Genomic DNA, 26,892 nt, shown 5'->3' with positions numbered 1-26,892 from the left:
TGAACCAAATAAATTTGATACCTGAGAGAGACTGAACTCATAGAACCAGAGAAAAGTTACAGCACAGGAGGTGGCCATTCAGCCCATCTTGTCCATGCCAGCCAGAGGACACCCAGCTGCCCGTTCTAATCCCACCTTCGTGCACCCAGCCCATAGCCCTGCATCTTACAACACTTTAGGTGCAGATCCAGGTACTTTTTAAAAGAGTTTAGAGCTTCTGCCTCTACCACCAACTTGGGCAGCGAATTCCAGACACCCACTACCCTCTGCGTAAAAAAACTCAATGGAAACTCTTGACTTAGTATATACTTTATGCTTTTTTACTAAATAGAAAATGCCCCATCCAAAGAACATTTCTTTTGAGCAGCAGCTTTCTATCTGTTGAATTGGGAAATCTCAGGCAGCTCTTATTTCTGTTCTAACTTCCAAAGTTAGCTCCACAAAATTCTACTATCATTGCAGAATTCACCCTCCCCACCCTGCTTATTGTTAAATATACAGCAACAGAAATGCTACTAACATTAAAAAAACTGTAAATGAGATGGGCAGACATATGACAATTTTGTGGAGCCCTAGAATCCCCACTTTGGAAACCTATGCCCTCTGTGGCATCAAATGTTAACAGTCCCATTAAGTGTAAATGTTTTACATAACTGCATTGCGACTAGTACCAATATCCTACAGGTTACCACTGACCAGAAACTTAACTGGACTAGCCATATAAATACTGTGGCTACAAGAGCAGGTCAGAGGCTCGGAATCCTGCGGCGAGTAACCCACCTCCTGACTCCCCAAAGTATGTCCACCATCTACAAGGCACAAGTCAGGAGTGTAATGGAATGCTCTCCACTTGCCTGGATGAGTGCAGCTCCTACAATACTCAAGAAACTCAACACCATCTAGAATAAAGCAGCCCACTTGATCAGCACCCCATTCACCACCTTCAACATTCACTCCCTCCACTACTAATGCACAGTGACAGCAGTGTATTATCTCCAAGATGCACTGCAACATCTCATCAGCCCTCCTTTGACAGTACCTTCCAAACCTGCAACCTCTACAATCTTGAAGGACAAGGGCAGGAGATGCATGGGAACACTGCCATCTGCAAGTTCCCCTCCAAGCCACACACCATTACTTGGAACTACATTCCTTCACTGTCACTGGATCAAATTCCTGAAACTCCCTTCCTAACAACACTAAGTACATCTACACCAGATGGGCTGCGGTATTTCAAGACGATAACTCACCAACAGCCTCTGAAGGGCAATTAGGGATGAGCAACAAATGCTGGCCTTGCCAGCAACAATCACATCTTTACATCCCAATAAAGAATAAGAAAAACTATACGTGCATCAATCTCTTGAAGGTAAATTCAAGTCATTAAATGCAACTCAATGCTTTCAGCCAAGGTATTCAAATCCTGATCACTCTAGCTAACCTGAATCTTCAGTCACTAGAAAGTTAAATAGTCTGTTCATACCCACTTTTGGGCTGAGTGTTAAGAACAGCCATTTGGCTAAGGTGAAGTGTATCCCAGGAAAGGACAGGAGGTGAAAAAAAAACCAGAAAAACAAAAACTTTAATGTCTATACAAACAACTGAAGACTGTTTGGAAACTGTAAGTTAGCATTACATACTTTCTTTCAGCCTTAGGATGTGGCTGTCAGGAGCAGTGTAGAGCAGAAAATTAATTCAGTTAAATGGAGAGACAGTTTTGATCAATGGGTTGCATGTAACAGAAAGCAAATTTTATCTCAAACAAGGAACAATCCTGGTCAGTCATTATCCTCACATAAAAAATATATTTCCTTGCTCAGAAAACTTTTTACTTTAGACAATGGCGTAGATTTGATTTTCATATTCATTTTTATTCACATCAGCCTGCCAACACACACACAAGCAGGTTTTTAACAAAAGAAAATTAACTGCATTCATTCGCTATGGAAAAAGACCAATAAACACAAATGCTCAATCAAAAATACCAATTGTTGTTTGGGAAGAAAAATGTATATTATAAAGTCATTAAAAGTTCAATTGTCTCACTGGAGGAGAAAATGGCATCACTGTAAAGTTGGGTTGCTGTGCAAGGACGTTAAGATTTACCATCAGCTGCACCATCTGAGGCAAGCAAATCTAGCATTTATAGCCGCTGACTAAGCGAACATACTGAGCCCACACAACACAAGACAAATTAAAAGCAGCAAAGACATTTCTGTTGTATCTGTATCGTCAGCAAACATATGGAAACAATGAGTACATATTCCCAAGAAATTATTTTACCATTCTATTATGACAGATAAGGAAGATCTTCTCTGCAGATAACAAAAAGTGGCTAAGTACACCATGTTCACAAGGAGGCCCCAGCTAAGGATTGTGTCTAAACTTGGGGGGGGGGGGGGGGGGGAGTGGGGGAAAATTAAGACAGGTGACAACTTTGGTGATTGCAATAGAAAGCAAGTGACAGCAGAAGGAAGGAATTTCAGAGTAATCCATATTTCAAACTGATAGGGACTTCCATGAACTCAGAATGCCCCTAGTTTTGTTTACTCAAGACGCCTTAGTGTGAGGGTAGAAGTGCAATTCACGATTTAGAGCAGGATCAGGGAAGTGGCAGTGGATCTTGCTTTCAATCAAAGTCCAATTTTTCTTTCAGATTTAGTTCCGATCACCAAAATGAAAGGTGTGACACCCGGCAGTCAACAGGAAATAGCTGAACGTTAAATATAAATAAAACATAAAAGATCCACTTAATTTTGGTGCACAAATGTTAGATATAAATAGTCCAGGATATCCCTACACTAATGCCACATCCAGCTTTCCACAAACCTCCTTGCTTCCAATCACATCTCCATTCATAACCTGCCAGCACCCTTAGCCAACAGCCCCGCACTTCAAAACCCTTGTTCAAGCCTGTGCACACTACCATCCACCTGTCACCCCTCTGCCTCATGCCTTCTACCACCAACAACCCCCCATCCTCCGTGTTACCACTTCAGAATACCTATTCACTCTCCTACCTATCTAACTGGCCGACTTAGATTCTCCAGCAGGCTAAACTTCAACAGGAAGTTATCTGCAAAACTACTTTAGAGAGACATACATTTCAGGTTGTATTTTTGGATGCACAATGAAACAGCAACATCCTTGTTGCTTGCAATAAAATAATGTCTTGATATTAAAATTATGACAGTAAATGCACCCAATCAGCCCAACATTTCGCCTTGCAAGTTTCTCGAGACCCCAAGCTTGTTGCAGGCCTGTGAGCTCTACTCATAAGAATTTGTGTTTCAGTTTCAAGGCAAGGAAAAAAATGATTAAATTTCACCTTTTCTGTGTGATAATTACAGAAAGAAAAATATAGTGTGCAACCATGGGAAGAGAAATAAGTAGGAATGATTTTGTTCACTGGATATTTTTCACCACTCAAAGTCATTCACTCTTTGCTAAGGTACACTTTCACTGACACCAAGCAATCTCTAGTATCTCATTCCAATGGCTGTTATATACGTACAAATTTAAACAATGAGCCATCAGCAACCTACTATATATGCGTATGCACATGTTTGGTGGGATGGGGGAGGCGCGGGCAGGAAAACATGGGAAATATTGCTGCACCTGATTGGATCTTAACCAGATATACATTCATACACAATTCTAGAAGGGTCAGGGTTGAGGATCAGAAACTTCTCTACAAGTATCACTGTTTGCTACAACTCTCTAATCAGCAAAACCAACAAGTGCACTTTTGGAAGGGGGACTCTACCTGCAATTCCAGTTACCCTCCCTGTGTTTTCATGAGATCCTCAATCTACTGGCGTTGAATAGAAAAAGATCATAATATGAGTGTAGTGAAGTTCAAATGGCCATCAAGGCTTGGGTTTAAACTATGTCCATACAGTTCTTTTTTGCTAAACTAAGAGTTTTATGAAATGTTGTTATTTCATTTCCTTCTCCTAGGGTCACAAAATACTAACCTCAAGAGTGGGCTGCTCCTCACTGTAAACCAATCCTGAAAATACACAAAAAGGTTTATACTTCTCCCACAGATCATCTGCAAGAACAGACAAAACGCTGCAATTTTACTTGGCAGTCTTGTGTCTTTTAAAAAAAAAACTGTCTTTAAGTTAGAGCAGAACTCCACATTCATATTGGGGCAACCAATCAACACCATGTAGGAAAATGATTCCTTACCTCCTGTTATGAGGTAAGCCAGGAGGGAAATGTTGGCCAGAGAGAATTGAAAATCAAACGGGCATGATTTAACGTGGCAATACTTTACACCTACCAACTGGCCACAGCATTGAAAGTGTCACTGCTGAAATGTGAAACGTCAATCTGAATAAATGTCTGTTCTGTCCCTTGTGTTGCTAAATGATTTTAAACTTTTGAAGTATTGAACACATTCATGCAAGATAGTGAAAAATATTGAAGATAACTGAAGGTTGCACAGAAATGCTAGGTCTCGAAACAATAGTTACACTAGGTGGTGGATAGTTGTTACTTGACGTACGAAACGTCCTGTTAAATCGAGGAAATGTGATAAGTGTTGGCACAAAAACTATACTTTTCCAAGAATAGTTTTATTATCTTTTAATATCAGGTTTGCTGTAAACACGTGTTTCCAGATTTGTTGTTTGTAACTGGTTTCTCAAGCAGGGACATGGAAAAAGGAGTCGGCCATTCAGCTCCTCAAGTCTGTTTAGCCATTCTATTAAATGAAGGTTGACCTGTAGCTGAATTCCATTTACCCATCTTTCTTCCAAATCTCTTCACACCTTCACCAAACAGATGTCTATCAATCTTGGTCTTAAAATTTCAATTGACCCAGAATCCACAGATTTTGGAGGAGAACATTCCAGATTTCCACTATCCTTTGTGAGAAAGTGTTTCATAAATTCACTCCTGAATGGTGTACCTCCAAGATTAAGATTAATATCACTGTTTGGATTTCCCAAGCATTGGAAATAGCTCCTCTTTATTTACACTGTCGAACACCCTTTATAATTTTAAAGACGTCAATCTGATTTCCCCTCAACATTCTAAACTTGATTATTGCACAAGAACTTGCTTGATTTGAGGTACATGAGCTTTATAATGAAATTAATAGTGCAGAGTATTGACTTAGGAATACAAGAACAGGAAAAAGCCCATTAGGCTATCCAGCTCAAATCACCTTTGTTCCATTTCACAATGTGAACTGCTCACTTTTTTCCCCTTCTGCCAATTTTCTCCCTTCACCTTGCCTGGGGCAAGGTACCATCCAAATTGCCATTATTCATATGTGAATGCCAATGTGTTAGTGAGCTACTGCAGGTTTCACAATTAATGCACTCACCCAATTTCCGCAAGCATGCATTTTCAGCACAGATATACCAGATTACAATCAACAGAATTAACCCTGCTTCTCTCTCCACAGTTTCCCCCCCCCCCCAACAAAAAAAAGCCCAGGGGTGTTGAGGCAAGCTGTAGCATTCCTAACACCAATCGGCTATTTTAGCCGAGACCAGAAATTGAACCTACGACCTTCCTCATGTATAAGGTTCAACTACTGACTGGATAAACCTGCTGACTGACTTAACCACGTTTCAATCATTGTTCCAACCCAAAAAGCATATTATCTCTGCTCTGTGCTGAATCAGAAATTCAATGAATAGTGTGAATCTGTATTTGGCTCACTTCTCTTCCATCAATGTGATCATACAGTATAATTCTGTGCATTGAAGAGCAGAAAGACCTTGGGATGACAAGTGGCAAGTAACATTCGCACCACACAAGTGCCAGCCAATGGCCAATTCCAACAAGAGAGAATCTAACCATCGCCTCTTGACATTCAATGGCATTACCATTGCTGAATCCCCCACTATTAACATCCTGGAGGTTACCATTGACCAGAAACTGAAATGGACTAGCCGTATAAATACGGTGGCTACAAGAGCAGGTCAGAGGCTAGGAATCTTGCTCTGAATAACTCACCTCCTGACTCTCCGAAGGCTGTCCACCATTTACAAGGCTCGAGTCAGGAATGTGATGGAATACTCTCCACTTGCCCGGATAAGTACAGCTCCAACAACACACTAGAAGCTTGACACCATCCAAAACAAGGCAGTCCACCTGATTGGCATCCTATCCACAAACATGCACACCTTCCACCACCAACGCACAGTCGCAGCAGTGTGCACCATCTACAAGATACATTGCAGGAGTCTCACCAAGGCGCCTCAAGCAGCACCTTCCAAACCCATGACTGCTACCATCTAGAAGAACAAAGGCAGCAGACACAGCAGAACACCACCACCTGGAATTCTTTTCCAAGCCACTCACCATCCTGACTTGGAAATATATTGCTGTTCCTTCACTGTCATTGGGTCAAAATCCTGGAACTCCCTTCCTATCAGCACTGTGGGTGTACCTACAACACGTGGAGTGCAGCAGTTCAAAGCTGATCATCACCACCTTCTCAAGGGCAATTAGGGATGAGCAATAAAATCTGGCTTAGCCAGCGACACGCACATCCCATGAATGAATAAGGAAAGCTGTTATATAGGTAGAAACACAGAATTTTCTTTCAACTTAACATTTTTCAGAAGTTTTTTCTCCAGCAAGAGCTTTATATTTTGTTTGCTTTTAACATTCAAGTTGAATTGGATCAGTACAGTACTTGCTCTTTACTATTTGTAGCTCATGACTTATATGTCAATAATGAAACTGTAAACATGCTAAATGGAGTTGTACATTTTAACTTCAAACTTTCAGAAAAAATGTACAGACATTTCTCAGTATTTATAATTGCAGTGTATTTGTCCACTATAGCATTTCTACCCACCTCCCCCGAGTATTTTGTTCAGCTATCAGATTTTTTTTGGTCTGGCAATCTATGCAGGGTGTAAAACGTTGCATATGCCTCACGTACAACTGGTTCTGTGATGAGCATTAGGCGGAACTATAAAGCCAATTGCAGTCATTTGCCACCAAGGAAGAGTACTTACCTAACTATAGATCTATTAACAAAGCAAGCATAGGGGAGCAGGAAGTAGAAAAACAACTTAGGAGAAGCAAACATATTTTCTAGGTCACAGCTTGACAAGTCATTGTGATTAATCAAATTTAACTACAAATTGAGTAAATGGTGGTGAGAAATATTACATTAGGTGCTGAGAGAGAGCATTGTAGTTATATAATGAATTCTGAAAAACATCAGCACTATGGTATTGAAACATTTACATTCAGCTTGTAAACACCCATTATCTTGGGAGAAATGCAATGTCCAATAATCCTGAAATATAGCCGTATACACATCATGCTTTTAATTCAAGTTGCATCACAAACTGAACTGTTGTGATATTTAATGCTGTGAACCGAATTCAATTGCCATGCATCGTACTGGAAACACTCATCACAGCTATTTCTAAAATCACACTTCCAAAATTACAAACAGCTTTATGACATTTAATGTCAAATACACATCTGCCAGGGAGATTTAATCTGTCCGATGGCATTGTTGTACAACTATACATTTAGAGTGTTATACTTTTAACAATAGAGAACAGTTGCCTGATTGCGCAGCAAGCTTTGCCATTGAGTATCTAAATTATACAGATGAGATCTTCAACATCAGCCCATTGTCAATAAGGCAATTGTATGGATGCTACAACTGACATCAATATCCCTGATGTAGGAAAGCAAAATGTAGAGTTTCCGCTTCTGTTTGCAACCCAACAGCCAACCTGAAAGTCCCATAATGTGCAAATTACTGACTAGAGATTGAAGAAGTTCTCAATATCCCCAGTATTTGGCTAATCCATAAACAGTGGTGAATTGCTCAGAACGATGTTCAAAAAGACCCAAAGTTTTAATGGACTTGATTCCAAAAACATCCAAAGAATTTGGAGCAACAACCCAGCAAAGCTAATAAATGCTGAATTGCATAGCCAAGACAGTCAAATGCAAATCAAAGGAAATGATGACCAGGTACACAAGCCATATTAGTCAGGCCACACTTCAGTGCTGCATTCCGTTGCGGATCACTGAAACACAAAAGAGGCATTCCAGATCGTGTACAACCTCAGTCTAGATAGTTGGTGACTGAGAAACGATCTAATAAATATGCAAGATAGCAAGCAATACGGAATGTGATAAATTCTGAAACTTAGAGTAAACCATGATAGCAGGACACACAGGCATAAATTCAAACTAGTAAATAACATATTTACAAAATTCTTCTTCACACAACAATGATCAATATTTGGATAGGACTCCCCAGATACAGTGGAGACAAAACCTCGAATCATTTAGAAACCAACTGGATGCCATAACAAGGGAGTTTAGGTCATTCTGGACGGAGGATGGTTAAGTAGTCTTCTGTGTGTATAATTATTTTGTGAACCTACTAATATCCATTTCCAGGTTCACACTTTTTAAAATTTATTCTTTCATAGGATGTGGGTGTCACTGACTAGGCCAGCCCTAGGGTTGCCCACCCCTAATTGCTTGAGGTGGTGGTCACGAGCCACCTTTTTTTTTGATACACACAGTAAAATCTATGAGTCATGAACAATACATTTTCAGTTTGCTGAAGGTGGCAAACTCAGCAGTTCCAACTCTAATCTGTTGAAACTTGCAATGGGGGCTCTCCAGGAGTTGAAGACATTGTACTCAGCGAGGGTTCCGCTGTCGTCGTCCTCCTGACAGGGTCTGCAATTGCTTTGGGCAGCAAGGTTTGCCTGCCGAGCTCTGGCCTCCGGAGCCGGATTTCGGGACCGTGAGCCCCAGCACCTCAATCTTGGCAGGGTTGGTCACTGGGATGGGCGTCCTCCAGAAGAGGAAGGAGTCAAACTTCAGAAGGTCCAGCATTTTCAAAACCTTGAGTTTCCCAGACCACTGTCAGTTACAATGATGTCATGTATGATGTCAGCCACCTTCTTGAACCACTTAAGTCCATGTGGTGTAGGTACATCCACAATGCTGTTAAGAATGGAATCCAAGATTTTGACCCAGTGACTGATGGAACAGCGATATAGTTCCAAGTCAGGAAGATGTGGGCTTGGAGAGAAACCTGAAGGTGGTTATGTTGCCATGCATCTGCTGCTAGGCTAAGAGTACAGAAGGGTTATCTAGCATTATTTCAGTGGCAACATCTGAGTTCTGCAAAGATCAGTAAAAATCAGGCAGTGATTCAAACTGTAACTAAACAGTGGTTGAATAGTAATAATGGACTTTACAAACACTATCCCAGGAAACTGTGGACAGCAAGACAATCGAAAGATGAGACCCAATGCATGCCTATCTCTTACAGCACAAGAAGTCTCCTATTATTTAACAGCTGGCTTGAATCATCTAAACCCACAGGATTCAGATCAGCTTTGCTCTTGTGGTGCATGACATCATCAGAATCCCTTGTGTTTCAGCTCTATAACCAACCAAACCAACTACTATCTTTATTTGAAACACTTGTAAAAGTACACATTTAATGAACTGTCAAAAAGTTTCATTGTCATTAACAGCGATGTAAAGACTTGGAGGCATATCATGAGAGCCCAAACAGGGATTTTGCTGGTTATGTGGCAGATTCATTATTTAGCTGAACAATGATTCATTAAGACTGAAATACTTATTAAACTTAAGAAACACAAATTGAAAATAATTTTATATTCTGCACACTTCCTTTCAATATTTCTACCTTCTGCCTAAGGCTATGGCAAGCATTCCATATATGGGATCCTGCAGTTGGGAAATCTAAGCCCTACAAACTGCTTAAAATAGGACTAATCTTTAACGTTACCCTTTCAGAAGGGGCTCTTCATCCAGATGTTCATTGCTCTGTGCATTGCCAGCAACTTTTATATCTCCCAACCTATAAATCTAATAGGAATATAATGCATGAGGGGAGGAAAATGTTTGTCAGTGATCAGACTGATTAATAACAAATTCCAAACCTTAATGGCATGCTTTTTCTTGTTAGGAAAATAATAGAGAAAAAAAATCAGAAATAAATACCATTGCTGTAAGTGCAAAATCAACATCCAGAAAGTGTACCTTAAGTGTAGATCATTAAGGACTGGTCCTATTTTAAAACATTTGCAGGGCTTAGATTTCACAGTTACTGAATTCCTTATATAGAAAGCCTGCAATTGCTTCGGGCAGAAGGTAAAAACATTCTCAGAACAAAACATTTTTTACATTAAGAACAGATAACTTGTGAAACGCTCTTCCACACCTGTATAGATATTATAAATGTGCTTAACTTTATATTATAAGCAAAAGCATGAAGTACATAAAGCTGTCAAGAATATTTTCCTACTGCTGATATTCCTTGCAATGGAAAGGAGGTGACTGCGCTTGTTGGGAAGCCTCTCATCTACATCCATTGTCTCTTCCTGACAAAACTCCAATCGCACAAGTTTCACATGCTCAAACCAGAGCCCCCACCATCTGTGGTAGTGTATGCAAAACCACCAAACTGCTTTGCTGCAATTTTTAAACATAAATGGTCATCGGTTGGTAACTGCAATAGGAGCCCAGGGGGCAAAAAAATACACTGGATGGTTGAACAATTCACAACTTATATCAAGTCAATAACAGTACAATAAATATCTGTTGACCTGTCCTACATCTGTGGCAAATTTACAATGTACAGCAATCCATTACAGATCAATCATTTATAAATTGCATCTTTTTCTCAATGATGGCAGTTTGAAAAAATGTTAGTTTTCAAGTTTATATAGTTGTGACAAGCACCTATATTTCAAATACCTTGTAGCCTTTGATATGAAAGTAACTTATATACATCTAATTGAAAAAATTCAGTTTAACACATTTGTTAACATTGGTTCTTAATAAATATGATTCTTTCAAAAAAAGGGCAATCAGTATTTAATATCAGTTGATGGTAATGACAGTAATGGTTTGTGGTAATTAACATGGCAATTAGCAATGTACTGTAATGAGTGCATAAATGCAAGATGACAAGGCCAAAGCATTTGTAACCAACTTCAGACAGAAGTACCAAGTAGGTGATTCATCACAGCCCACCACAGAAGCCAGTCTGCAGTCAATTTACTCCACCCGTTATCAAGAAATGTCTGAGCGCACCAGATACCCTCTGCTGTATCAGTTCCAACAACAGTCTGGCTGCAGTGCTGAAGACCTGTTTTCCATAACTAGTTATGCCTCTAGCCAAGTTGGTCCAATACAGCTGCAACACTGGCATCTACTCGACAAGCTGTAAAATTGCCCAAGTGTGTCCTGAACATAAAAGAGGACAAATCCAATCCGGTCAATTACCACCCCAGACGCTCAATCAGTACAAAAGTGCTGAAAGACATCGTCCAATAGTGCAATCAAGCACTTACTCACTAATAACCTGCTCACTGATACTCTGGGTTCCACCAGCCCCCCTCACTCCAGACCTCATTACACAACCTTGTTCAGAACATGGACAAAAGAGCTGAATTCTAGAGAAGAAGCAAGAATGACTGCCCTTGACAGCAAGGCACCATTTTAACCAAGCATGACATCAAGAAGTCCTGGTAAAATTGAAGTCAATGGAAATCAGAAGAAAAACTCTCCATTGGCCGGAATGATATCTAGCACAAAGGAAAAGGGCAGGTTCTTGGAGGCTAATCATCTCAGCAGGAGCTCCTCAGGGCAGTGTCCTAGGTCCAACCATCTTCAGCTGCTTCATTAATGAACCGCTCTTGAGGCATCTGTGGTGGGGAAGAGACCACTGTTCACCTCCTTGTGGAATGTGCCTTTGCAAAGAAGATCTGAAGAGAGATGCAGAGGTTTTTATCGAGGTTCATCCTGAGCAGTTCTGTGACACAGGACTCTGCTCTATGGGCTGTTCCCAGGGACACACCGTGACAAACATCAACTGCAGCTGGAGGATCATCAACTTGGTGAAAGATGGTCTTTGGTCCACCCGAAACTTGTTGGTCTGCCAGTACAAAGAGTTGTCCCTGACCGAGTGTTGCACACTGGCACATTCCAAGGTCCAGGACTACATGCTGAGGGAAGCGCTAAAGCTTGGGGCAGCTGCCGCAAAGGTGCAATGGGGAAAGGTCGCTGTCTAAGACCTTTCTGCCATAGTGCATTGAGGTGCTGGGAATTGTATAGACCCCTCAAGCGGTACGACTCACAATGAATGTATGTAGTGCATACTAAATGTATCATAATTGTATTGAAGCACCTCAGAGTGCAAGATTAAAGTATGTGGATAACTCCAATATCATTGCACTGTCTGACTATCTATAATGGCAATAATATTCATTGATTATATTGAAGCACCTCATGATCCATGTGGAAAATTTGAATATGATTACACTTTTTGTGATGTCCATTTCGAAATGTTTTGTAATGTTCTTTCAGATATTTTATGAATAAAGTATATTTTTCCCCCAAAAAAATCAATGAGCCTCTCTCCCTCCAGTATAAGATCAGAAGTTGGGATGTTCACCAGAAGCTGAACTGGACTAGCCATATAAATACCGTGGCTACAAGAACAGGTCAGAAGCTTGGAATTCTGCAGCAAATAACTCATCTCCTGACTCCCCAAAGCCTGTCCACCAACTACAAGGCAGAATTCAGGAGTGTGATGGAACACTCCCCACTTGCCTGGATGAGTGCAGCTCCAAAAACAAGAAGCTCGAAACCATCCAGGACAAAGCAGCCCTTTTGATTGGCACCCCCTCCACCATTGACACACAGTGACGGCAGTGCGTAATCTCTAGAAGATGCACTGAAGCAACTCACCAATACTCCTTCGACAGCACCTTCCAAACTTGCGACCTCTACGAGCTAGAAGGACAAGGGCAGCAGATACATGCGAACACCACCACCTGCAAGTTCCCCTCCAAGCCACAGGCCATCCTGACTTGGAACTATATTGCCATTCCTTCAGTCAAAATCCTGGAACTCCTTCCCTAACAGAAATGTGGGTGTACCTATACCAGACGGACTGCAGCCGTTCACCACCCCCACCTTCTCAAGGGCAATTAGGGATGGGTAACAAAAGCTGGCCTAGCCAATGATGCCCACATCCCATGAAAGAATTTTTAAAAATTGCACAGTAGGTCACTTCAAATCCAAAAAGAAACAAAGGTTCATGTTTTGGGTGGGACACTGCATCAGAACTCAAATTAAAAATGCTGTTGTGAGGATCAACAAAAGCAATTTCCTTAGCCACTCCTACTTATGGGTAACAACCCAGTGCTAACTTGCAAATTCATTCAACAGTTTCCACTTACTGCTGACTTCCTGCCATGAACAACTAAAGCTCAACCCTTTCCAAACAAATTCTAGGATTCTGTTTCTCAGGTCAATGGCATTCATGACAACAATCCAGAGCAATTTTCCATAATGTTGCAAGTTTTATGATGCATATATTCACTTACAATTTACCAGAAAGGAACACAAGAACAAATACAAAGAAACGATATTTCACCCTTGATATCATGCAGCTTTTTAGAATAGCAAAAAATCTGTAAAAATTTAACCGTTTTGCACCAAAATCACCATTAAACCAGAGAAAGAAAATAGTTGATATTAGATAAACTACAATATCCTCCAACATATACATTTGTATGAGGTAGTGTATAAATTCTTGGCTACTATGCAGTTTATAGTGCCTGGCTACAATGGTTATAGTTACGGATAATTCATTACCAGTTTCTATAGTAAATTTATCGAGTAATCTTTTCAGTTAGACAGAAGAGAATCCTCCCACAATAAAACAATAAAATATCCTGGAACATGCAGCATCCTTTTACATGTGGTGTCAGGCCTACAAGAATCACAATTATGCAGGATTTGATTAGTCTCTTTACTGCAGGCTAAAGGCAATAGCACCCTTTTGATCAAACTGTAGGAAAACTGGATAGCAAAAAAAAGCACAGATCTACATTAAGTTTATGTTGCGCATTACCAGTGTATCACATCAGCTATATGGTTTCCAGGTGCAATCTATCTGTCACTGCTCCACACTTCTCCATTTGCACACATTTCATATAGACTGAAAAAATACAATTAACCCCTCAAGACAGAGTTAAGTATTTCACCCCATCCAATGTTCTACTGCACTCAAGGTGATGTAAACCTGAAGTGATGATAAAATGCAAAATTGGAAGTAAATAAAATTAGTAAAAATAAGGCACTATCCAATCAGAATTTACTCAGAATGAGGACCATTTTCTAAAGTGATAAACACAGTGGCTCTAGAACCTCAAGAAAAGCAATTTATCTGCGCACAAACGAGGTTTGACTACTAATGCTGCATCCAAAGGGATGTGTTTTGAAGAAAACCTGCAGGAATGAAAACCAGTATTACTTTCAGTATTTTACTTGTGCCTCCTCCTAGTTAAGAAAAAAGTCTTCATGACTGAATAGATTCTGTATAAATCATGTAATAAATCATGAGCAAGATTTCACAGAAAAAGATTAGGTCATATTACCATCTTATTGAACCAGCACCCTCACCCAAGACAGGTCCAACACCTCAAAGGATCCCCACAAACATCAAAAGGCATACCTATCAGAGATGGTAACCCATTAAGCAAAGTGAACAAAGTTTATCCCTGTTGATTCATAGCAATTTCTTAAACAATTCAAATTAACAGTTCCTCAACTACAGATGAAGATACACGTCAAGAGGCGACTAGTTTCCTTGGTTTCAACTTTCTCTAGAGCTGACTGAAACAAGATGTCTATCAACTGCAACTGCTTGACTTCTCTGCAACTGTTGGTAAAGACTTTTGGCAGACTGCTATGAAGTTTTAGACATTACAGACATGTTGAAATATTTGTACCATCAATGGTGCTACTGTAATGCCATGAACTCTTACCTGCCAAATGCATAAGACAGCTAACAAACACTGCAGTTAATGGACTACAGTACACAAGGGCACATATGTTTGAAGCATGTCAGTCACGTCCTCATCCACCCCTGCCCCCACCCCCACCCCCCATTCTCAATTATAATTCTTCATGCACAGGACCTAGTATGATTATAGAAACATAGAGAACACACCCAATTGCCTTGTACTGACATGTATTTCTCATCTCGTTACTGATACAAGAACCAGAACTGACAACTCAAAGATTATGCTGGAAAAATTACTTTAAAATTGTATTTAAAATATTAAATACCAAACTTGCATGACCTTGCTCAGTGACAATGTCAACTTTGTAACTTGAGAGTAGCAGAGAAATGCTTATCTATAACCCGTCATGCACTCTTATCCTAATATGTCCCTTTATTCTCTTTCATTCATTTCATTCTCACTTCTGCTTTAGTATTTCTTTCCTTCCTTAATTTTCTCACCCTGCTAATCCTTTCCTGAAGTAAACAACTCTTTCATAAGTATGGGTTCATAGACATGCATGCCATGCAGAACTACAAACAAGTTGCTGTCCCTCATGTGTAAGCCAGGTAATAATGACTGTCAAACTATACAGGACCACAATAGTCAAATCTAATTCTGCCCTCACACCTTTGCAATTTCTGCATCAACAGAAAGCAATTATAACCAGAATAGGAACAAGAGCTAACTTTTACCTCCATTACTTCAAGCAATACACCCAATTTTAGTGCCTCTATTGCCCTTAAAGCTCAGCAGAAACCCAGAGTAAGGCTGATGTCAAACCTGGAGATTTCCTAGCTTTAAATGATTCAGTACTGGCAAAATTTACTCACTGAAGTATTACTCCTTCAACCTTTTCAAAAATCATACAATTCTGTCTAACAACCCTTGAGAATTTTTTCTCAAGTGTCTTGAGGCCACAAGCATGCATTTGAAAAGAGGGAACCAGTAAAACGGTCTAGCAATATCCACACAAGACAATCCAATACCTACAAACATGCCAGCATATCATATCTCACCATAAGAGCTGACAGAATCTTGAATCTTGAGCTAAATTTTCCTTTCTACAATATTTTGCATCAACCAAAGGAGACTATGTTTGACTTTGCTGTGCAATGCCTTTTTTTGTATATCTGAAAACTAGCAAAAATAAATGCTTTGTTATATAGGCTGTTGCCAGAACAAATCAATTCTAAGGAAGAGGAAGATAAAAATGAAAAAATCTGTACCTACCTGGAAAATACTGCCTAATTAAAACATAACTTGTTGAAACCCACACTCTGCACAAAAGCAAGGCCATCTTAAACAACAAACTACTTGGAGAAATATGATAGGAAGTTTGACATAATTAATCCAGATGTCTGGAATGAACATTAGATAAACTCTTCCTCCATCTTCTAGAATACAACACAGATCCTCCTCCACAAAAATGTGTAATACTTCACAACCCACTGCCAAAGCCCTTAGACCTGTATGCACTTGCCTTTAGTATTAGTGCCACATCCTCTTCAGCACTGACCCAATGCCAAAAAGGCAGTATACAATATGCAAATCACTGATGAAATTTGCAGTGCAGCAAATTACTTGGAAGTGGAACGATAGTGGCATGAATGCCAGCCAAAAAACAATAAGCTTTGAAAGTAAAAATAGTTGTTCTTTACACTTAAGACTGAAAGGAGTTGCTTAGCCAATCAGTCCTCTTCATTCATTCAAAATAAAATCACATCAGCAGCAGTCAGGGGCTGTTTGAACCTATGCACAGAACTCCACAACTTCACTGTAATGCAACTAATCCCATAAGCACAACTCTCCAATGCATCCAGTAATATGTTACTTCATACACTCTGAAAAGGTGAAAGAAACTGCAAAGATGTAATTTGGAATTGCATATTTCTTGAAAGAGATTTAAACTATTGCTGCTCTAAGGTGAATGATCAGTTAAGTTTGACTGTTTCTATACATAAAAATCCTCCCATACATAAAATTACAGTTTTGTGAACATTCAACAAGTTGTGCATAATACTTTAATAACTTATTTTAATGCAGATTGCAAACTTTGAATAATCACAATCTCTGCTTTTACATTAGGTCAAGTGCACTTTTCCCCCTCTAAAGCTTGAGCTTCAGGATCCTTACCAGAGTCTAAGGCTATACGTGATTTCACACACAAAAAAAATCTCACTCCCACGACACGTTGAACTCAAATCTTTAAAACTAAGCCATGTGATTTAAAAGGACATTCACGGTTTGCCAGAAGCAACAATTCATTGGAGGAAATTGTAAACACTGTCTGAACTTCGCCCCGTACAGTTTCTAATTTTGTTACCAAGACTTTTCTGAAACGGTGGGGGGGGGGGGGGGGGGGGGGGGGGCGTGGAGAGCTGATCTTATGTTTCAGGTACTGCAAACACTTGGAGGGTAGTCATCTTGTGCCAAAATGAGTACATTAAAAGGAAAGTACAGCCCCAGCAATATTCCATGATTGAGCCCTCCCAACATCTGTTTTTACTTTACCTATTGTTAAGGGCAGCACAAGAATAGGCAGCAAGAAGAGGAAAGAGAAAAAGATTTCGAGGCTGCAGCCCCAGCCTGGATAAGAGGAGGAGGGTGGGGGGAAGGCAGAGGGTTTGCACCCGCGAGCCGTCCTCAGGGTGCGAGTGTTCCCGGGGACCCGGACTGTTTTCGGCAGGACACCAACCCCGCTTACCCGACCCCGGGCGGCCCGAGCTCCCACCGCTCGGGACAAGTGAGGGAGGGAGGGAAGAGACCGGGTAACAAGAAACCCAGGCGCAGGCCATGGAGCTCGCATCAGCCTTTCCTCCCCTCACAATCTATATTTAACCCTCGCTTTCCCTCCCCACCGCCCCCGGATTCCCCCACACTCACCAGCTGTCGCTTCCAACACTCGGGAGGAGGAGGAGGTGGTGGTGCCGCCGTCTGTCTGTCTGTCCACCCGCCCGCTCGCTCGCGACTTCCCTCCCCCACCCCCTTCCTCCTCCCAAACCAACTCCCCTCAAGCGTTTCGGCCCCGCCCACCCCGCACCTTTGTGCTGACGCATGCGCTCCGCGGGTGTCTGCGCCTGGCCGGACCGAACGTGAGGCCGGCCAGCAAAACGTTCCAAATCGAAGCCGCAACGTTCCAAATCGAAGCGCCAACGCCCTTTCTCGGAATGAGCGGGGGAGGGCCAGACTTAACCGCGCAGTGCAACCACGACCTCCCCCCCCCCCCCCTTGCTGCTCGGGCAACATTTCTGGTCTGGGTTTACTCATGCGTAAAGAATCTGAAGCTGTAAACAGGGGAGGGGCAATTTTGGGAGCGGCGTAGATCGCAATTTCTTTTTGTTTTTTTAAAAAAATGGAGCTGAAATTATTCTTTTTAAGCGCAACACATCGAAGAATACTCGTCGCGTTGCTTAAGTTGTGATAAAGGAAGAGTCGCAATGGGTGATTTTAAACTCTTTTGCCCTTTTAAGTGCTTGCACTCCCAGCAGTTTGTTTTTATATTTCATATGGCTGACATTTGCAAAAGGAGGGTGGAATTACATTTATGTAGCGCCTTTTGGGACGTCAGGCCATCCCAAAATTCTTTACCGGTAATTAATTACTTTTCGAAGTGTAAACACTGTTACAAATTTTTGAGTTGCAATAGTTAATATGATATTGATAATATGATAATATGGTGGGCTCGATGAACTTTTGAGACGTTAGATGCTGAATTTTAATCGCTTTACCATTGGTGGTTGTGCCTTCAGTTGCCTAAACCCCAAGGCATGGAATTCCCTCCCCACCCCTCTATCTTGCTTTCCTCTTTTAAGACACACTTTAAAACCTCTTTGGTAAAGCTTTTGGTCATCTGACCTAATATCTCCTTATGTGGCTCGGTGTCATACTTCATTTGAAAATGCTGCCTGTGAAGCATCTTGGAATGTTTCATGTTAATAGTGCTATATAAATGTAAGTTGTTGTTGGCATAATTGGCAACTAATTGCAAATAGGATATGGGCAATGCTGAGGCAAGTGACCTGGACTTTGTCATCCAACGACCATAACTTTGGCTTTAATCTCTCTAATTAGATGTCTTGCACGAAGGAGTCCAGACAAGATTAGGAGCTAGCCAAATTAATAACTAGGTAAACTAATGGGAAAAATATTTTGCCACTGAGAGGTCAATTTTCCAAAGCCTCCAAATAGTGTGAAATTAAAACAAGTCAATTAAAGGTAACGGAGCAGCAGGACGAACGGGTCATGATAGTAACTGTAGGTACTGTACTTTCATTCTATAAAAGGTGTGATATAAATGCAAGTGTCGTTAAAAAGAGCTCACACAGAAGTGGATTTGAAAGGAAAGCACATAGGTAATGGTGCAGTGGGGAGGGACGAGGATGAAAGAGAATACCTCTAGTGCAGATGACAAGCAGGACCTCCCAAAAATAATCAAAATTAAATAATACCAATAATAAAATAAAAACTAAAACACTTTAGAGGAGTCAAAATTAAAAGGGAGTACCTGAAATTTAAAAGTTAAACCAAAAATGTGAGGAATATAATAGAAATAGTTGGAAGAAGGTAAGCTAAGAAGAAGAGCTGAAAGTATGTTTGCTGTGATATGTTTGCAAATGAATGTGAGAGGAAGCTATTCAATTATGGTGTATCCGCATGAACGATTCTGGAGCTGAAGGTTGTTGTGGCAATGGGGAATTACGATGTAATGGAAATATCAGCAATCACATTTTCCCCCATGTTTGCCTAATCCTGGTTTCTGATATCTGATTCTGACTGGATGTCTCAGGCCTAAACTACCACTTGACTTCTCCCCTTTTTCCTGTCAGATCTGAGATCCTGCAAACTCTCGCCAGCGCCCCCCCACCCCCAATCCCCCACCGGCCAACCTATCTAGTTCAAATGAATTTCTATTGCCGTCTAAGTATACCTTGCAAGCTTCTTTGTCCCTACTTGGTTTAGCTACTTATTACTTTGTTCTCATCCTTGTTTTCAAACCCCTTCTTGTCCTAGCCTCTCCCTATCTCTGTAATCGCTTCCAACCTACAACCCTCTGAGATATCAGCACTTCTCTTGAGCATCCCCAATTTTAATTGCTCTACCAGTGACAGCTGTGCCTTCAGTTGCCTAGGTCCAAAGCTTGAGAATTCATTCCCTAAACCTGTCTGCCTTTCTACCCCACATTCCTCCTTTAAGTTGCTCCTTAAAATCTACCTCTGAGACCCAGCTTTTGGTCATTGGACGTAATATCACTTTATGTCGCTCAGTGTCATTTTTTTTTATATAGTGCCTCTGCGAAGTACCTTGGGACATTTTAATTACATTGAAGCTGCCACATAAGTACAAGTTCTTGTTGCTTCAGTGTAACCCATTTCTCCTGTACCAGTCCTCTTTATTCTTGAAGAATACCCAGTGATTTTCAAGCACGATACTGTTGTACTTTTGTCATGCTGCCAGCCGCTTGTTTACCTCAAATTATTCTGGTGAACTCTCTTCCTTTCCCAAAGCTAAAATATTAACTTATCTGTGCAGAGATCACTAATGCTAAAAAATAAATCAAAGTTAACACTGAGATTATGCTATGAGATAGCAGGTCAGCATAGGAAGGCAGAGTATTTGCCAGTGAAGAGATAAGAAAGGGGAGAGCGGGAAGTTATTTTAGTCGACGTCTTCAATCAACCAAATATAAACTGAAAAAACTGAAATTGTTTTGAGTCGAAGATGTAGTGCATGATTGTTTCTTGACCTCCTGTCAAGGAAACCACAATAGAAAATATCCATTTAGAACCATAGAAAAGTTACAGCACAGAAAGAGGCCATTCAGCCCATTGTGCCTGCACCAACCCAAAAAAAAAATTTTTTTAAACTATCCGCCATTTTAATCCCACCTTCCAGCACCTGGAATAGCATGATAGAATGGTGGAAGAAATGCAGTTGACCCCCCAAGGATGTGCACCGCCCCACTGGGTGTATACCATTAGGGAATTCGCACCCCAAGCATCAGACTATTCCTCCTTCACTCCCACTGCCTCTACTGCAGCTATCCTTCATTACAATACTTTGCTAGGAGAAAACCTGAGTATTGGTTACCGTCAGAGTGTGAGTGGAGCACAGAATTAAAGTGTCAAGCAAGTGGAAGCTTGGAGTCATTCTTGTCACAGAGAATGGAGGTGTTCTGCAAAGTAGTCACCCATACTGCATTTGGTATCTCCAATATGGAGGAGACCGCTTTGTGAGCAGCAAATACAGGATACTAAATTGGAAGTGTAAGTTGATTCCTGTTTCACTCGGAAGGAGTGTTTGGCTCCTGGTTGGAAGGAAGGATGTGAAAAAGCAGACATTGAATATCCTGTACTTGTATGGGAAGATGCTTGGGAATCTGAGCAGGTATTGGAGGTGATAGAAGAGTGCGTATAGGTGGGGAGATGGATCACTTTCTCCCTCTTTATACCTACGTTGTGCTCCCCTCCCCTCCCTGTTATCTCCTTCACTGCCAACCCATCTCCGACTGGCAACATGCTCATCTCTTGACCAGGTTGATCTTTTGAATGACAGCAAGGGTCCAGGCATACATGTCAAGCCCGTCATCGTGAGCACATGCAGCAGTTGTGTCACGATTGACTATGACTTTTTTTATTTCCTTTGCTTGTTAAACCAAATTGCTGTGACTTTCTACCTGCCTATCTCACTTAATTACTCACAATCCAGTGAAGTAGATAAAAATTGACTGACAGTGAGCAAAACCAGTGACTTTTTATTTTACAACATGAAATTTGTGGTTTCCTTCACACTCAGGTGATGCCAAGAGCCTGTGTCTGTTCAGGAGGCTGGGCTGGTTTGAATCGTCACCAAGCCCCTCCCCGCTCACCCGCTGCACATTACCCGCTCAGCACCATCTGTCTGTCAGCCCACTTGCTCCTCACAACCCACCTACCTACTTACCCACCCACCTGTCCTGGGCAGCAGGGAATCAACCCATCAGAAGTTTAAACTCCCTGGGAAATTCCCGCCTTTGTGCATCAGGACTTCCGCCAGTACATCTCCTGATGTATGTCCCATCTCCAACGATTATAGATTTAAGGTAAGGGGCAGGAGGTTTAGAGTGGATGTGAGGAAGAACTTTTTCATCCAGAGGGTGGTGGGAGTCTGGGACTCACTGCCTGAAAGGGTGGTAGAGGCAGATCCCCTCACAACATTTAAGAAGTATTTGGATGTGCACTTGCAATGCCATGGCATTCATGGCTATGGGATTAGAATAGTTAGGTACTTGTTTGACTGGCGCAGACTCAATGGGCCAAAGGGTCTTTTTCTGTGCTGTGGACCTCTATGACTCAATGGTCCAGAGACAGGAAGATTTGGGCCATGGATATTCCAACTCTTTCCAGCTATGAGTGCATTTATAGAATGAGTTAAGATTGACATAATTTTCTAATTTTTTTTATTTACATTGAAAAATAAAAACATTTTCGCTTAAAAAAAATTGGAGAAATGTCACCAAAGTATGTGTCACTTTTCAGGATTTCTGGTTATGCTACCACAGGAACGTGGCTGTAATATATATAGTATCCATTTGATCTGGTACTTTTGAATGGCCCAGGAAATGTACGTTTAGCATGATCTGGGAGCCAGAAATACCAACAGCTGTGAGCCACAATGTCAAATGGACATAATTCAATGAAGTGAGGAATACATCTAAGCCAAATAAATTGGGGAAAATTGTTTGACAATGATTGTTCTAAAAAATGCAAGTGGAACACCTTAACAGGTATATTGGTGAACATGCAAGATAATAACAACAGCTTATATAGCACCTTTAATAAAACATCACAAAGCATTTCACAGGAGTGTTGTAAAGCAAATTTACACCCTGAGCAATTTAAGAGATTATTAGAGCAGAAAGCCAAAAGCTTGGTCAAAGATATAAGTTTTAAGGAGAATCTTAAAGGCAGAATGAGAAATTGAGGACCGGATTTACACTAACGAAGCCAGAAGCTCAAGTCAGGAAATATAAATGGTCCCCACACACACTTTGTTTGCTCCAGGGAGGCAGGGGCAGGATTGAGTCGGACCCACCAACCTTGGAAGCAGGTCGAATGCAGGCTGATAAGGGGCAGGCAAGTGCTGAGGTAGGCTGGTGTGAATGCCTGCTTTAGTCCTTGAGATCTTCATCCCTTTGTATTAAAGGCTGTTAGGCCCTCTAGCCCTCACCCCTCACATGCCCACCCACTCCATGCCTCCCATGTCATCTACATTCCCCTTCCATGATTCTATACCCCCTCCATGCCCCCCATTCCCATTCATCCAGTGCCAATGAGCATGTAATAACAGTGGCTATTCTTAGATACTCACGAAAACAAAACCCATTCAGAAACCTGAAAAAAACACTACTCTTACAACCCTATAAAAGTGTCATAATGAGGCTACCTTGGAACTGTAGCAACAGAAACAGATGGCCAGATATCTGTTTCTACAGATGGCCTCATTATGATGCTCAAAGACTCATTAAGGGATTAGCCCAGTAGAGAGATTAGCCCATCTTTGTTAGAGAGATGGAAGATCTTTGCCTTGATTGATTGACATCATTCTGAGATTATAACAAGTTACTCTTTCTTTGAACTGTTTTTGCAATGGCTGTATGTTTATTTGAACAATATTAAGAGGTGTGAAGTGAGGACCTTCCGTTATTGCTACTATTATGACTCTATCTGTTTGACACTTTTATAGGGTTGTAAAAGCAGTTTCAAAACATTTCTGGGTTTTTTTTTATAAATATTTTACAAATTACCACTTATATGATTTATTTGATCTGTATGTAGTTCATACTGGGTGAGTGGGCATTGGGAGCATAGACGTGGAATGGAGGGCATGGAGGCTGCAATGGGAGCGTGGAGGGAGCATGAGAAGCATGGAGGAGGCATGGATAAGGCCTTCTAAACATGTCTTTCAAAAGAATCCAGGCAATGGTTCATTACTTGTCTCGGGGGCCATGACTCTGGATTGGCAGAGGTGCTGCCATGGAGAATGCACCAGTTGATGGTGATTGGCAGTTAACTGCCAATCATTGTTTGAAATTTAAACCAGACAGCTTGACTCTGATTGGTCAAGTCATTGCCCCGAGGAATGAACCAGCAAATGGCTGTCACTTATTTTGTTTAGCTGAAACAGGCGCAATGTGGGTACATTTTCTTTTTGAGTCCACTTGCCAACCAATAAGTATTGTCTTCTCATACAGTATAAATTGTTGTTCCCTTTACATTTGATATTCTTGAAAATTGTTCTGATGAGTGCAAGACAAAAAGCTTTGACAAAACAGTGTCTTTTTTCAGCAATACTCAAGTTCTGTACTACCAAACAACTAAAAGAAAGGATAAAGGGGCAACTGTGATGAACATAAGAAATTGCATGAATGTTGAAAAGGTAATCAAGGAAACAAAGAGAAATCAGAAAAACTTAACTGCTGTGGCAAAGCATTAGAGTAAAAAATGATTTCAGTACCACAACAGCAAAAGAGCTGTGAGAGAAGAGGCAAAAACCCATAAAATGAAATGGATTTGATATGGGTTGAACACAAGATATTAAATATTCTGAACAAATAGTTCCACCAAGTATTCACCAGGAAAGACATGAGCAAAATAATCTTTCCAAACAAAGGTACACCAAGTAAAATGAATGACTCTTATAAATGGGATGGAAGTTCTAAGACAGGCTAATTGGCTCAAAACAAATAAATCCAGTGGGCTAAATGGTAATTTATCCCACAGTGCGGAAAGAAATTATAGGGAAGAAACTTGTGAAGCACTGACAATTATTGTAAGGAAATCATTAGATGCTGAGGAGCCTGGGAGCAAGTGAATGTGGTGCCCATGTTCTAAAAGGTTAACAAAATGGACACAAGAAAGTATAGAGGCATTTTTCTTCCACCACATGTAAATACAATTGATATCAGGAGTAAATTAATTGTGCACCACAATTATCTAGTTAATAGCAGTTAGTACATATTCAGATGGGAAAGATCTTGCCTGAAGAATATTTCCAATTTCATTGATTAAGTGACGTCCTTAAATGGGCTGCGGTAATCCCTAACACATGGTGTACCTTGACTTCCAAAAGGCTTTTGATGAAATTCCATTCAAAAGGTTATTATTAAACTCAAAACTGTGGTGAATCAGGGTAAACCCTAGGAATGGATAAGGAACTGGTTGAAGATTAAGAAACAATAAGCAGATTTTGGGGGAGTGGCAGTGGTGGTGGATTGGTGGTAGAGGAAGAAGAAGGACTTGCATTTACATAGCACCCTTCATGCCCACAGAATGTCCCAAAGTGCTTTACAAAATGAACTACTTTTGACAGTTATGTCGGATTGAGGCAGTGGGGAAGGTGCTACTGTTTGCATTACATCAGGCTCAGTGCTAGGACCATTATGGTTTTACACTTATATAAAAACTTCGATTCAGGAACTCAGTGCAGAGCCATCAAATTTGCAGATGTATGGCCTACATATCGAAATAGAGTGCATCAAAGGCATCCTGCGGGAAATTGGCTGCTCTGGTCAGACCACTTTGTGCTATATATTGGGCAAACTCATGAATGGGCCTAAGGCTGTCACTTTCGGCCCTGAAAAGTGCCTAGTCTACCTCAGATTACCCTGGAAGGGTAAGGTATCTCAAAAATTTTAGCAGCAGATGAAGTTAGCTGTTCAACGCTGCTACTGTGCAGTAGTGACACGAGTGGTATTCGCCACTAACAGGATGCTGCTGTCAAGCCATTCTGCCTATCACATAAGTGAGTTATGTGGTATATGTATTTTAGTGTCGGTGTGATGCTAGGTACATAGGTCGTACATCCCAAAGTCTGGTGGATTGTATCAAACAGCATGTCCTTTCTGCTGTTCACGGGCAAAGTACAGGCCACACCCAACCAGCCCATGCTTGAAAAACTCAAAACAGTGTCTAACATTAGACGTGATTCCGCTAAATAATCCTCAGTGTGCCAAGAATTATGCTGACAACCAATTTAAGATTATGAGTCAGGCTCACATTGTGGTGCTTTTGCGCGTATAGAAGCTACCTATGCTAATACACAGGGCCCTGTTCTTTGCAAATGGAGTGCAGCTGAGTTAACTGAGTAAAGACTTGGGGTTTAATGAGAGGGGGAGTCCAGTGAAGGGGAGAAGGAGGTGTTTGTTTCCTTTTTCTATCTTTCTAACCCCATAGGAATTGTTTCTTGCTTTACTACAGGGAAAGGAATTAGCTGTTTGGTGAGTATCTGGTAAGTGGGTAAGTTCTATTCTATCCCTAAGGCTTAAAATAGTACATAACTTGGTGATAAAGTTAATAAAACATATAAGAAAGTAACATAAATAAGTGATTAATATAATTAAGTAATTATTTAATACACATTATGGATGGCAGGACAGGTGATGTGTCAAGGCTGCAGCATGTGGAAACTCCTGGATAACATTGTGATTCAGGGAAACGAGTCTGCAGTAAGTGTTTGCGCCTTGAGGAACTTCGGCTCAGAGTCACTGAGCTGGAGGCTGAGCTGCAGACTCTGCGACTCATCAGGGAGGGGGAAAGTTACCTGGATACTTTATGCCAGGAGGCAGTCACACCATTTAGGCTAGGGTCTTCTGATCTGGTCAGTGGTCAGGGACAGGAGGGTGTGACTGCGAGTGAGGCAGGTAAGGGAACCCAGAGTGCTGGAGTGTGAGCCTCTGTAATTGTCCAATAGGTTTGAGGTTCTCTCAGCTTGGTTGGATGAGAGCAGAGGCTGCAGGGTGGATGAGCAAACTGACCATGGCACGGTGGGAGCAAAAAAGGAACGTAGTGGTCGTAGGGGACAGTATGGTGAGGTGGATTGACACTGTACTCTGTAGCAAAGAGTGAGAGCAAAGAGCAACTGTGTTGCCTGCCCAGTGCCAGGGTTTGGGACATCTGCTCAGGGCTGGAGTGAAACTTGCAGTTGGAAGGGGAAGGATCAGTGGTTGTGGTCCATGTGGTACCAACGACATAGGCAGGATGAGGAAGGAGACTCTGCA

At 41.2% G+C, this 26,892-nt stretch overlaps 1 protein-coding gene and 1 long non-coding RNA gene across 2 annotated transcripts in view; one reads left to right on the top strand and one right to left on the bottom strand.

Annotated features, from left to right (window-relative positions):
* Positions 1–17,866, bottom strand: part of rnf19a (ring finger protein 19A, RBR E3 ubiquitin protein ligase) — a 67,647-nt gene extending 49,781 nt beyond the window's left edge. Inside the window, exon 1 of the mRNA XM_041189614.1 lies at positions 17,742–17,866. The gene's annotated coding sequence lies outside the window, so the exon portion shown is untranslated. The remainder of the gene's footprint in view (positions 1–17,741) is intronic.
* Positions 17,867–18,158: 292 nt separating this feature from the next.
* Positions 18,159–26,892, top strand: part of LOC121278891 — a 92,871-nt gene continuing 84,137 nt past the window's right edge. Inside the window, exon 1 of the long non-coding RNA XR_005943289.1 lies at positions 18,159–18,299. This is a non-coding gene — a long non-coding RNA (uncharacterized LOC121278891). The remainder of the gene's footprint in view (positions 18,300–26,892) is intronic.

The sequence above is a fragment of the Carcharodon carcharias genome, chromosome 6 (assembly GCF_017639515.1).
Source record: "Carcharodon carcharias isolate sCarCar2 chromosome 6, sCarCar2.pri, whole genome shotgun sequence".
Taxonomy (NCBI): Eukaryota; Metazoa; Chordata; class Chondrichthyes; order Lamniformes; family Lamnidae; genus Carcharodon; species Carcharodon carcharias.
The sequence above is the reverse complement of the archived record's forward strand: the minus strand, read 5'-3'. Positions and strand labels throughout refer to the sequence as shown.